The 13,334-nt window shown below is 36.8% G+C and overlaps 1 protein-coding gene and 1 non-coding gene across 4 annotated transcripts in view; one reads left to right on the top strand and one right to left on the bottom strand.

Annotated features, from left to right (window-relative positions):
* The window catches only part of CALN1 (calneuron 1), a 520,543-nt gene that overhangs the window by 450,784 nt on the left and 56,425 nt on the right, over nt 1–13,334 (bottom strand). The window lies entirely within an intron of this gene.
* Nucleotides 3,504–3,610, top strand: LOC113594601 (U6 spliceosomal RNA). The gene has a single exon (XR_003415005.1). It is a non-coding gene; the product is annotated as a U6 spliceosomal RNA (small nuclear RNA).

The following is a 13,334-nucleotide window of genomic DNA, read 5'->3' as shown; positions in this document are numbered from 1 at the left end:
GATGGCCCTTGAGGGTATTCTGCTAAGCGAATAAGTCAGACAGAGAAAGATATATGATGTATGACTTCACATATATTTAGAACCTAAAACAAAACAAGTGAACAGCAAAACAAAACTCAGATACAGAGAACAGATTAGTGGTGGCCAGAGTGGAGCGGGATTTAGGGATAGTGAAATGGGGATCAAGAGATACAAACTTCCAGTTGTAAAATTAATAAGCCATGGGTGTAATGCACAGCATGGTGACTATGGTCAATAATATTGTATTGCATAGTTGAATGTCGTTAAGAGAGTAAATCCTTGTAACTTTGGGTGGTAACAGATGGTAACGAGACTTATGGCGATCATTTCACTATGTAGACAAATGTCAAATGACTATGTTGGACACCTGAAACCAATATAATGTTCTATGTCAATTATCCTTCAATTAAAAAAAAGAAGATGGGCACCTGGATGGCTCAGTCAGTTAAGCATCCGACTTTGGCGCGAGTTATGATCTAACAGTTCGTGAGTTCGAGCCCCACGTTGGGCTCTGTGCTGACAGCTCAGAGCCTGGAACCTGCTTCAGATTCTGTGTCTCCCTCTCTCTTTACCTCTCCCCCACTCACACTCTGTCTTTCTCTCTCTCTCAAAATAAATAAACATTTATAGAAATAAAAAATAAATAGAATTTTAAAAAAAGAAAAGAAAGCTCACAATTTAAATACCAAACAAAACGGAATTCAAGATGAAAATGGTTAAACAGGACAAGGAGAGTCACTTAGTAATGACAGAGTATAATCCACAGTGAAAATATTTGTAATGTACTATTATACAACAAATAACCTAAGACCAAATCATGAAAAACTCTCAGGAACAGTATGGGAATTCACTTAAGTGGGAAGTTATAAAAATACATACCAGAATCAATAGCTTTCTTATATACAATAATAATAAGGCATAAAATATGGAAAACGAGAAATAAAATTCTATTCACAATAGCAACCAAAAATTAATCTATGTGGAGAAAAATTTTAAATTCTACTGAGAGACATAGAAGGACACATGAATAAAATGAATTCTTGAATAGAGAAGTATACTTTTTTATTTTATTTTATTTTATTATTTGAGAGAGAGAGAGTGGGGAAGTGGGGCACAGAGAGAGAGAGAGAGAGAGAAAGAGAGAGAGAGAATCTTAAGCAGGCTCCACACTCAGTGCAGAGGCCAACATGGGGCTCGATCCCACGACCCTGGGATCATGACCTGAGCCGAAATCAAGAGTCAGATGCTCAACTGACTGAGCCCCCCATGCACCCCTAGAGAAGTATACCTTATTATTAGATAAGTAAAAGTATTGTAAAGATGTCAGATCTCCCTAAATTCATTTCAAAATTCCAGGCAATCAGAATCAAAATCCCAATGGGATTTATACTGGAATCGGATCGACTGATTCTAAAGTTCGTCTGGAAGATTCAGTATTTACAAAGAGGCCAAATAATTAATGTTGAAGAACTAACTCTACCTGATATTGAAATATCCTATAGATCTATAGTGATTAAAACTTCCTCATTCCAATTCAGGAGATGAATTAAAATGAATACTTCTGGTTTATTATCTGCCTTTGTATCTTCCTCTGAAAGGGAAGCTCCATGAGGAGAGGAGTTTTGTCTCCTTTTTATACTGATATAGCTCAGTTGATTATAAAGTGCCTGGCACATAAGTATTTGTTGGATAAATGGATAAACAAAGCAACGGAATTGAATTCTTAGTACAGAGTAGACACGCAGAGACTTAGGGATTTGGATACTGTGTAAAGTGGCATTTCAAATTAAAATGGAAATAATCAATCAAAGTGTTATTTGGAAAAGAGTCAAACCAAACTCTTCATTCCATATAGTTAAAGAGATTTCAAGTGTGTCAAAGATGTAAGTGTAACAAAGCCATAATACTATAAGAAAAATAGAGACTAATATTATAATCTTCAGGTGAGAGAATCCTTTTAAAGCACAAAACAAAAGCCAGACACCATGAAGACAAAGATTTATAAAGTTGATTCCATTAAAGAAAAAGGTAAAAACAGTAACAGCAACATCAAAAATGTGTACAAAAACAACAACCACAACACATATAACCCAATTAACACGTAAACAAAAACCTGGAATAATTATTTACAACATAGATAGTCAAAGGATTATTTTGTCAGCATATAAAAAACTCCTCTAAATCAATGATAAAAAGATAAAAATAATGGCAAAGTGCATAAAATGAGAAATACATTCATAAAAGTATGTTTAAAATCACTAATAAAGAAATATAACTTAATGCAAAGATGTCAGGGTATTCTTCTATCTGACTGACAAGAGTTAAAAACATACATAAAATCCAATGTGAGTGAGGATATAGAAAAAGATTCCCTCTTAGTAAATGCTGGTGAGATTGCAAGTTGTACGTTTCAAAAAGGTCATTGGACAATGTGTATCAAAGTGTCTATGCACATGGGCAACAATTCCAGTTTTAAGCATTTATCCTAAAACCATAATCAGTCAGCCAATTGAACAAAGATGTTTATAGGTATATGGAGTATTTTGTTGTTTCTATTAATGAAAAATCAGAGGCGAAGCAAATGCCCATCAATAAACAACTAAATGATTAAAGTACGGTACGGTCACATAGTTAATACCACTAATTGACATGGAAACATACCTATGACGTATTGTTCAGTGCATAAATCAAGTTAGAAAACAGTATTCGAAGTTAGGTACATCTAAATTGCATGTCTATGACCCAGCAATTTCTCTCTTAGGTATATAACCAATAAGACAGCATTCATGTGCTCGCAAGAGACGTGCACTAGCATATTTATAGCCGCACTATTCATAATAGCCCCAAACTGGAAACCACCCAAATGCCTATCAACAATAAAGTGGATAAATAAATTATGACACAGTCACGTAATGGAGAGATAGCTCAACAATGGTGAATGAACCCCCTAAAGCCATATAGATGAGCCTCACAAATATAATGCTGATTGAAAGACGACAGATAAAGCAGAATACATGCTTCATGATGACATTTGAATAAAATTTAAAATCTGGCGAAAGTAACCTATGTCATTAGAAGTCAAGACAGTAGTTATCCTTGGGTTGGTGCGGAGTGGGTTGTGACGGGCAGTGGGTACAAAGATGGCTTCTACGAGGCTGGCAATATTCTGTTAACTGAGCGCTGGTTACCTGGGTATGCACGCTTTGTGGTCATCTGTACACTTAGGAGCTGTATACTTTTCTGCGTACACACGCACATACAAACACACACACAAAATGGTTTGCACAGACAGGAAAGATGTCAGGAAGTAGCCTGACAAAAATGTCAGCAGTGTTTTAATCTGGAGAGGGCATTTAGCATGACTTTGGCTTCCTTCAGTATATTTGTCTATATCAGTAGACACAATTATATACAGGAAAATACAATTTAATTGAAGGAATAGAAATAAATTTACTGAACATTCAGCTCAAAAATTTAGAATAGCGCTCACTTCGGCAGCAAATGTACTAAAATTGGAACAATACAGAGAAGATTAGCATGGCCCCTGGGCCACGATGACACATAAATTTGTGAAGTATTCCATAAAAAAAGAAAAAAAAGAACAATAAAGAAAATGAGAACATGGGATGAATGAAGTGATAAAGAGCCAGAAAACAATCAGATACTATGGAGGCTGACTGAGAGCGATCAATATGCTTCCTCCCAAATGACCGTTAATGAACTTAACAAATTTACACAAATAGACAATGTGGGAAATAGCACTTTAACCATGAGCCAAAGAACTGGGGGAATTTCTGCTGATTTCACCATCACAGAGAATGATTTAAAAACCCATTTGGGGGATGCCTGAGTAGCTCAGTCGGTAAAGGACCTGACTCTTGATTTTGGCTTGGGTCATCATCTCACACTTTGTGAGATCAAGCCCCGCATTGCTGTGGAGCCTGCTTAAAATAAATAAATAAATAAATAAATAAATGCCCATTTTAAAAGTAAGCTTATTGAAGTGTAATTAACATATAATAAACTGCATATAAAGTATTCAATTTAGTAAGTTTTTATTTTTATTTTTTTAGTAAGTTTTTAATACATATACACACCCATGAAGCCATTGCCTCCAAAAGTTTCCTCATATCTCTTCCTTCCACCTCCTTATCCTCTCCCCTCACCTGTAAGAAACATGATAGTTCCCTTTTCTAGAGTTTTATAGAAATCGAATTGTAGAGGGCACCTGGTTGTCTCAGTTGGTTAAGTGGCCAACTCTTGACCTCAGTTCAGGTCATGATCTCATGGTCCATGAGACTGAGCCCCACGTCGGGCTCCATGCTGACAGTGAGGAGACTGCTTGAGATTCTCCCTCCCTCTCTCTCTCTCTCTCTCTCAAAGTAAATAAATAAACATTTTTTTTAAAAAAAAGAGAAAAAGAAACAAAATTGTAGTATATGCATTTTTGTAGTCTGGTTTCATTATTCCAGCATAATATTTTGAAATGCACCCCTAATTTTGTATGTAACAAAATTTTGTTGCATCATAGTTCGTTGGATGAATACACCATAATTTATTTACTCAGCAGTTGATGGGTATTTAGGTTCCTTCCAGGTTTTGATTATCATGGATAAAATGAGCAACGAGCAATTTGGGGTCATGTTTGAGTCTTTATATGAACATATGCTTTCCTTTATTTTGGTTACATGCCTAGAGGTAGAATGGAAGGTCGTATGACAGATATATTTAGAATGGATTAAATTAATGTATTCCCATGTATGTTTAACTGTTTAAAAAACTTCCAAAGTATTATTCAAAGTGATGGTACCATTTTGCATTCCCACCAGCAGTGTATGAGCCTTCCAGTCGCTCTACTTTCTTGCCATCACTGGGTATAGTTAGTCGTTTTAGTTGTAGACATTTTCATAAGTATGTGATGGCACCTCACTGTATTTGTTTTCTTTTTATTTTAGAGAGAGAAAGCACGTGCGCGTGAGCAGGGGAGGAGCAGAGGGAGAGGAAGAGAGAGAATCACAAGCAGGCTCCATGCTCAGCATGGGGCCCAGCGTGGGACTCAACCTCATGATCATGACCTGAGCTGAAATCAAGAGTCAGACACCCACCTGACTGAGTCACCCAAGCACCCCTATGATGGCATCTCTTTATAGTTTTGATTTGCATCTCCCTAATGATTAATGATGTTGAATATTTTCTCAGGTGTTTATTTGCCAGCTTTGTTATCTTCTTTGGCAAATTATCTGTTCATATAATTTACCCACTTTTATATTGAGGGTTTTTTTAATTGAATTTAGAGGGCTCTTTATATGGTTTGAATACAAGTCCTTTATGAGATATATGATTTGCAAATATTGCCACTCAGCCTGTGGCTTGTCTCCCACCCCCCTCCCCCCGCCCCATGGCTTGTCTTTTCCTTCTCTTAATAGTATCTTTTAAAAAGAAAGTTCTTAATTTTTATGAAGTCTGGTTTCTTGATTTGTTCTTTTAGGAATCATACTTTTGGGATCATATTTGCCTAACCCAAGGTCACAAAAGTTTTCTCCTAGAAGTTTTGTAATTTTACGCTTTACATTTGGGTCTAGGATGCATTATGAATTAAGTTTTGAATATGGTGATATGGACAGATTGAAGCATGTGTATGTATAGTGGATGTATATTGAAATATGGTCTATATTTGTATGTACTACATATGTATATCCAGCATTTGCACCAGTGTTATTGACAACACTATGCTTTCTCCATTAAATTGCCTTCGCACTTTTGCCAAAAAGTCAATGGACCATGCTTCCACTTCAGGGTAAGGTGAAGTAAGCCTATTAAACCCATATATATCCCACTGAGTGTAGCCTAAAAACAGGACGGAATGTATGCAGCAGCTATCCGAGGACTCTGAAAATAACTACTAACAGGCAGATTGGGGAAGAACAGGAGAATTCAAAAGACCACCCACTGGTGATGAGTTTATCATTACTTTCGTCTGGTATTTTCAGGTCTGAATGTAGTGAAACCTGAAACCGGAAAGTGAGAATTAGCACAACAGAGAAGACTCCAGGAGATGCCTCAAATTCTGACTTACTGTATGCGTAAGTGGTTTCCTAAAAGAGAGAATATGAAATTCACAATCATTCTTTCTTTTTCTCTTTTCTCTCTATCATCTTGTATCTTAGCCCCCAAACAACCCATGGAAGCCAAAGCAGGAGGGGCAATGAGAGCCAGTAAGAGCCTACAACTTTGAGGAAATAGCGTACAAGACAACTATAATATAAAAGTAGAAAATAAAAGGACTTATGTTGGCGGTAAGGTCTCTACATTTTACTTGAAGTGATAAAATAGCAAGTGATATCAGTGAAACTGACGGAATGGGGAACTCTAAAATTTTGTTACTCCAGGGGCGCCTGGGTGGCTCAGTCGGTTGAGCATCCGACTTCGGCTTAGGTCATGATCTCACAGTTTGTGAGTTCGAGCCCCGCATCGGGCTCTGTGCTGACAGCTTAGAGCCTGGAGCCTGCTTCACATTCTGTGTCTCCCTCTCTCTGCCCCTTCCCTGCTCATGCTCTGTCTCTCTCTGTCTCAAAAATAAATAAACATTAAAAAAAAATTTTTAAATTCTGTTACTCCATAAAAGTAATTTTTTTAACTGGCAAAAAAAAAAAAAAAAAGTCAGAATTAACTTTTTTGGATGTCCGGAAATTAGCCAAAATTTTGTGGAAACTATAGACCAATATCCCTCATCAACGTAAATGCAAAATTCCTTTTTAAAAAATCAGCAAATCAAATCCTGCAAAACTGAAAGGACAATGCAACGTAACCACGTGGTATTTATTTCAGGAAGGCAAGTCTGCCTGTAATATTCAAAAACAATCAGTGTAATCCACCATATGAAAAGCCCAAAGGAAAAATAAACAATAAATGGTCTCATAAATAGATGCAGAAAAAAAACACGTGACAAAATTCAACCTCCATCCATATTTAAAAATTCTTAACAAACTAGGAATATAAGAGAACTTCTTCAACCTGATAAGGGGCATCTACAAAAAAGCTAAATCTAACACACTTAATGGTGAAAGACTCAAGGCTTTCCCCCTAAGAACAAGGCAACACTTTTACTATTTCTCATTATACTGTCCTGACTTTCCCCAAATGCTGACTCTGACCTTGAACAAAACTTAAGCTTTCCTCATGTCAGGGTGACCTTCCAGCTTCCTAAGAAATAAGCTTATGTAGTGCTTGCTACTCCTCTGAAAAGGAGTTTCTAGTAACCTAGAAAGCAATGTGCTTCCTCATCACGTTTTATAAACTGAGCTGCAACCGCAGAGAGCTGAGTTTCTTACCTCTCGATTTTGAAGTCTCCCTGTTTGCAGTTTGTTTCTCACTCAACACAATATTCACAAGTAAAACCCTCTGGATTTTCTTTTGACAATGTCATTAGATTTTCTTCATTGGTAAGTATGGTAAACAAAGTTCTAAGATGGCTCCCATGACTTTCCTCTTCCCAGTCTCCATGCTTTTGTGTAATCCTTTCCCCCCCCCGTAGCAAAGGAAGAACTGTAACTAAGAATATGACAAAGGTGAAGGGATAAATTTCAAAGTTGCAAAAGGAACTAAAATATTGAATAGTCTGACTTGTAGGTTAACCAAAAGGCAGATTATCCTGTCTGGGCCTGAACTAATTAAGTGATCCCTTTAAAACATCTATAGGTCAGAGACGCAAAGTAGTAAAGTCTCTCTCTCCCTCTCTCTATCTCTCTCTCCTTCCAGTCCCTTCTCTCTCTGTCACTGGCTTTAAAAGAACAAGCTGCCATGAATTCTATAGCTTCAAGGAAATTAATTTTGCCAACAACTTAAAGGAGCTTGGAAGCAGATCCTTCCCTAGCCAAGCCTGCATTATGAGAATGAAGTCCACTGAACATTTTGATTTTAGCTTTCCAAGACCCTGAAAAGAGAACCCAGGTACACCTAACCAGACTCTTGACCTACAGAAACTTAGAGACAATAAATAGGTGTTTTAAGACACTAACTGTGTAGTAATTTGTTATTCAGCAATAACAAATTAATACACCAGCTATGTTATCTGTAAATATAGACAGTTTTACTTTTTCCTTTTCAATCTGGATGCCTTTTATTTATTTTTCTTATCTAATTACACAGGCTAGAACCTTAGTACAATGTTACATAGAAATGGAAAAAATGGGTATAGTTTTCTCATTCTTGATTTTAGGGGTAAAGCATTTGATCTTTTACCATTATGATGAGGGTAGCTATAAGCTTTTTGTAGATGCTTGAATCAGGTTGAGGAAGTTCCCTTCTATTCTTAGTTTGTGAAAGTCTTTTTTTTTTTAATCAGGAATAGATGTTGGGATGACTATATGATTTTTTTCTTTTAGTCTGTTATAGTGAATTATGTTGTTTGATTTTAGAATGTCAAGCCACCTTTATGTTATTGACATAAACCCCACGTGGTTGTGGTGTATTATTTTTATATAATGCTGGATTTGATTTGTCAAAATTTTATAAAGAATTTTTGCATCTATGTTCTTGAAGTATATTGCTTTGCAGATTTTTTTGTAATGCTTTTGTCTGTTTGTAAAAAATCAGAATAATGCCGGCTGAGTTAGGAAGTATTTTCTGCTTTTCAGTTTTTTGTAAGAGTTTATGCAGAACTGATATCAATTCTTTAGCAAAATTTGTTCAGTAGAATTCACCAATGAAATGATCTGTCTCTGGAGTGTTTTTGTGGGAAGATTTTAAAGTACAAACATTTTTTTTTTTTTTTTTTTTTTTACTGAAATAGGACTACTCAGGTCATATATTTATTTTTGACTGGGCTTTGGTGATTTGTCTTTTTTTTTTTAATTTTTTTTTAATGTTTATTTATTTTTGACACAGAGAGAGACAGAGCATGAACGGGGGAGGGTCAGAGAGAGGGAGACACAGAATTGAAACAAGCTCCAGGCTCTGAGCTGTCAGCACAGAGCCCGACGCAGGGCTCGAACTCACCGACCGCGAGATCATGACCTGAGCCGAAGTTGGATGCTTAACCGACTGAGCCACCCAGGTGCCCCTGGTGATTTGTGTCTTTTAAGAAATAAGTCCATCTAATCTATACTGTCCAATTTACTGACATAAAATTATTCACAATATTCTATTTTTGTTCTTTTAATCTGTAGAATCTGTAGTGACGTTCTCTCTCTCATCACTGATATTGGTAATTTATGACTTCACCTTTTTTTACTCAATCAATCTAGCTAGAAGTTTATTGATTGTATTGATCTTCTCAAAGAACCAGCTTTTGGTTTCATCAATTGTATCTATTGTTTTTCTATTTTATTGAATTTTTTTCTGATCTTCATTCTTTTCTTCCTTGCTTTGGATTTACTTTCTCTTCTTTTTCTAATTTCTTAATGTGGAAAGTTAGATTACTGGTTTGAGATCTTTCTTCTTTTCTGATATGGATATTTAGCCGCATACATTTCCCTTTAAGTAATACTTACCTACATCCCACACATTTTCATATGATGCATTTATATTTTCATTCAGTTCAACATACTTTCCAATTTATCTTTTGAGTTCTTTGACTCATATGCTATGTATGAGGGGGCTTTCCCAAATATCTGCCTGTTATTGATTTCTAACTTGATTTCGTTGTGATTCATGAACATATCTTGTAGGACCTGAATTCTTCTAATTTATTTATTTACAGTTCATAATATGGTCTATTTTGGTAAATGTTCCATACCCACAGAAAAAAGAATGTGCATTCTGCTGCCGTTGGTAGGAATATTCTATAAATTCTAACTACGTCAAATTGAACGATCGTGTTATTCAAGTCAAGTTTGTTCAAAATCTCCAACTATAATTTTGGGTATGTCTATTTCTTCTTGAAATCCTAACCGTTTTTGGTTAGGAGCGTTTTGACGCTCTGCTGGGTCTGAGTTCCTACTCTCTGAACTGAGGTCCAGAAACTCCTCAGGCAGTAAGTTGGGGCAATCATAGGGCTCACTTTGCTTCCCGTTTCTCAGGTTCCTCCATTTATCTCTTATTGTGTTACTGTGAAAAGCATTGTTTCATGTATTTTCTAGTTTCTGTTGTTATTATTGTATCAGGTGGGAAAGTAAATCCAATTCATGTTATTGTTTTTTGACCAGAAGCAGAAGTCTCTTGAAACCCCATTTTTAAATTAAATATGTTCACCACTTGTAGTTGAACAGTACAAGCAATTTCAGAGAATGTTGGGCAGGTTTTGAGTCAGACCTACTATCTACCTCTGACTCCAGGGAAAGCCAGTTCTAGACTGAAGAGAAGCTGAGACAGCTAATAATTTGGTTCCTCTTCAAAATGATTTTCTTTCAGTATTGGTCAATGTTTAATGGGAATTTGGGGGCTTACATTTCCATTTTAGAAACAACTCTCTATTTTCAAAATAAGGACTTTCTTATACGGGACAAAACATTATAACATTTTCCCTTGTGAATTGGTACTAATTTGTGAGTTTTGCCCTCTCACAGAGTTGGCTGGAATTAATACCTCTCTAAAAAAATGAAACAATTTACAAGAAATTGTGATAGAAGCCTTGTTGGAAATACATTTGAAAACTAGAATTTCCCACTTTCTGGTCTGGATAGACTCTATTAAGACTCATGATCTGTTTCCCCTTGTCTCTTGCAGTTAGATTGGTGCCAGAACGAGTTTAGCCAATGTGTGCTAAAATGATTTATACCACTTCCAGATAAAAACAATTAAAAGCTGGTGTGTTTCCTTTTTTTCCTCCTCCCTTGCTATGTGCCTCTGGAGGCCGTGTTCCCCATGGCATAGCTCCCAGGTGGGACAGCAGGCCTCCATCTGTATCAGCCTTCTTGGGAGAGACACATACACTTTATTTATTAATCCACTAAGATTTTAGGTTACTATGACAAAGTCTTCCCTAATGAATAGAGTTTATTCTTATTTTCTCTGACAATAAGGTAGATTTTAAAGGATACATTAAAGAGTTTGACTTTAGATAAGGTGCATTCAATCGAATACAATTTAGTATCTCATTTAATACAACAATTACACCAGTGAAACGACTCAACCTATGTAAATAGCACTACTCCGTTCATCATGTCCCTTCAGAATTCTGACTGCCAACTCTAGGTGACGCTCAGGTTTTTTCTGGTCATGGTATTAATGACACAGACCAAGTTTCCCTTTGCAACATGTGCAAACACATTCGCAAAAATATCCAACAGGACTAGGGCACTACCATGAAGAGCGTTCTTGACACTATTTGAAGGTATTCTTATTACAATGATAGCAGGACCGATCGATATTTTACCAGTTACGTAAGGTGTGCATAGCAATCTAAATTAACCACTGTCACAATTCTCATTTATTCTAGAAACATATTAGCACGCCATAAAGAGATGGCTAGACAGTTTTTATCTGTATATACCATGATTAGATCTATCTATCTACAGTGATTTTCATATACTATATTTCAATAACAAATATCCTATTTTCCATACTTTTCCATGTATACCATATGCCAGGAGGCATACTTGGTTTCTTGCAGAGTAAGACTTGTACAGAATTGAAGCAGGAAGAAGAACTGAATGGAGGAGAGAGAGAGTAGCATACTATGCTAGCAGCACCAGAAAATATTTTCACGCACCTGAGAACTGACTACCATGTCATAGCACCAAAGTAATATTAAGGGAGACACCAGTTGGACAGCTCCTCAGAGTTTCCATAGATACACAGGTATAGTTACAGATATGCAGAGGCATAACTATAATGATACCTATGTCTCCATATCTATCTATCTCAATATTTAAATTGTAATATTTAAAAATTGAGTAATATTTAGAGGCGCCTGGGTGGCTCAGTCGGTTAAGCATCCGACTTCGGCTCAGGTCATGATCTCGCGGTCCTTGAGTTCGAGCCCCGCGTCAGGCTCTGTGCTGACCGCTCAGAGCTTGGAGCCTGTTTCGGATTCTGTGTCTCCCTCTCTCTCTGCCCCTCCCCTGTTCATGCTCTGTCTCTCTCTGTCTCAAAAATAAATAAACGTTAAAAAAAATTTTTTTTAATTGAATAATATTTAGATATTACAATACTTAATATTGTAATATTTAAATAAAATAGAAATATTACATTGTAATATCTAAATATTGAGATATTTAATATTTAAAGCATTGTAAATAGGATATTTGTTATTGAAATACAATATATGAAAAACATTGTAGATCAAGAGTTGGAAGCAGTGGGCATTGTTTTTGTTAATTCTGTAAATTCTTTAGCAGAGTCAGGAAATCCAGCCATCAGAAAAATAGAACATCCCACACAGAGCCCAGAGCCCCTGACCAAATGGATACCAGTTAAATTCCACAAATGGGTAAGTGCCAAGCTGCAGTAAGAATGAAGAAGCCAAACGCGGAGCCTATCAGACAACATCATAACGTGTAGGAAGGGATATATTGCCCAGAAGGCTCAAGAAAAGAGCCTATTCTTAAAGATGCATGTTAGGAAACGGAAATAAATTTTAGAAACCATATCCTTGGGGCCATGATAAAGGGTAAGGAAAGCATGAGCTATGTGAGCCTGGGACAGGGGGAAGACAAACCAAAGGGAGGGCAGGGACACAAGTGGGGAAAGGAAAGAAATATCTGGTAACAGAAAAACAATGTGCATCAGAGGCAATGAAGAGTAGATGTTTCCCTGAAGAGTAAATCAAAGCTTTGACATGGGAGAAAAACAAAAAGATCCCGCACGCAGAAGGAAAGGATGAAGATTAAACGTTTTAGAAAGAAAATGTCCCAGGTGTGTAGGGCGAAGAAATAGAGATGCAACATTAGAAATACATGGGCTCCCTAGGAATAAACCCAAGCTATAGAAAAGAGGTAGCAATAATAACAATCATAATAAAAAGGATTTTTTTTTTCTCAACTGACTAAAGAATAAGTATAAAGACCAAAGTGGATCACACTGTCCTGGCAAAATTCATGAGACTGACACATAAAATGTGTGCTGGAAAATTTGTTGGAATTCGAGGATGATGGCGGGAGGGGATTCACGGGGATGTACAGGCCAAACGCAACACGAAACCGAAAAAACCCAAGCCCTCCTGGAAAGACTCAAAACAGTACGTGTCAGTGATCAGCCCTTCAGCTGACGGGGGGCCGTGGGCACTGCCCAGCTGTGTCCCAGCACTGGCCACATCCACGAGGATCAGCATTAGAAACCCTCCTGTCAGGCAGCAGAGACTCACAGGAGAGGAGGCATCACCTTGATGCTAAAATATGATGGACAAAAGGAGACACATGGCGACTGTCAGTCAA

The sequence above is a fragment of the Acinonyx jubatus genome, chromosome E3 (assembly GCF_027475565.1).
Source record: "Acinonyx jubatus isolate Ajub_Pintada_27869175 chromosome E3, VMU_Ajub_asm_v1.0, whole genome shotgun sequence".
NCBI classification, from domain to species: domain Eukaryota; kingdom Metazoa; phylum Chordata; class Mammalia; order Carnivora; family Felidae; genus Acinonyx; species Acinonyx jubatus.
Note: the sequence above shows the minus strand (reverse complement) of the source record. Positions and strands in the feature narration are given on the sequence as shown.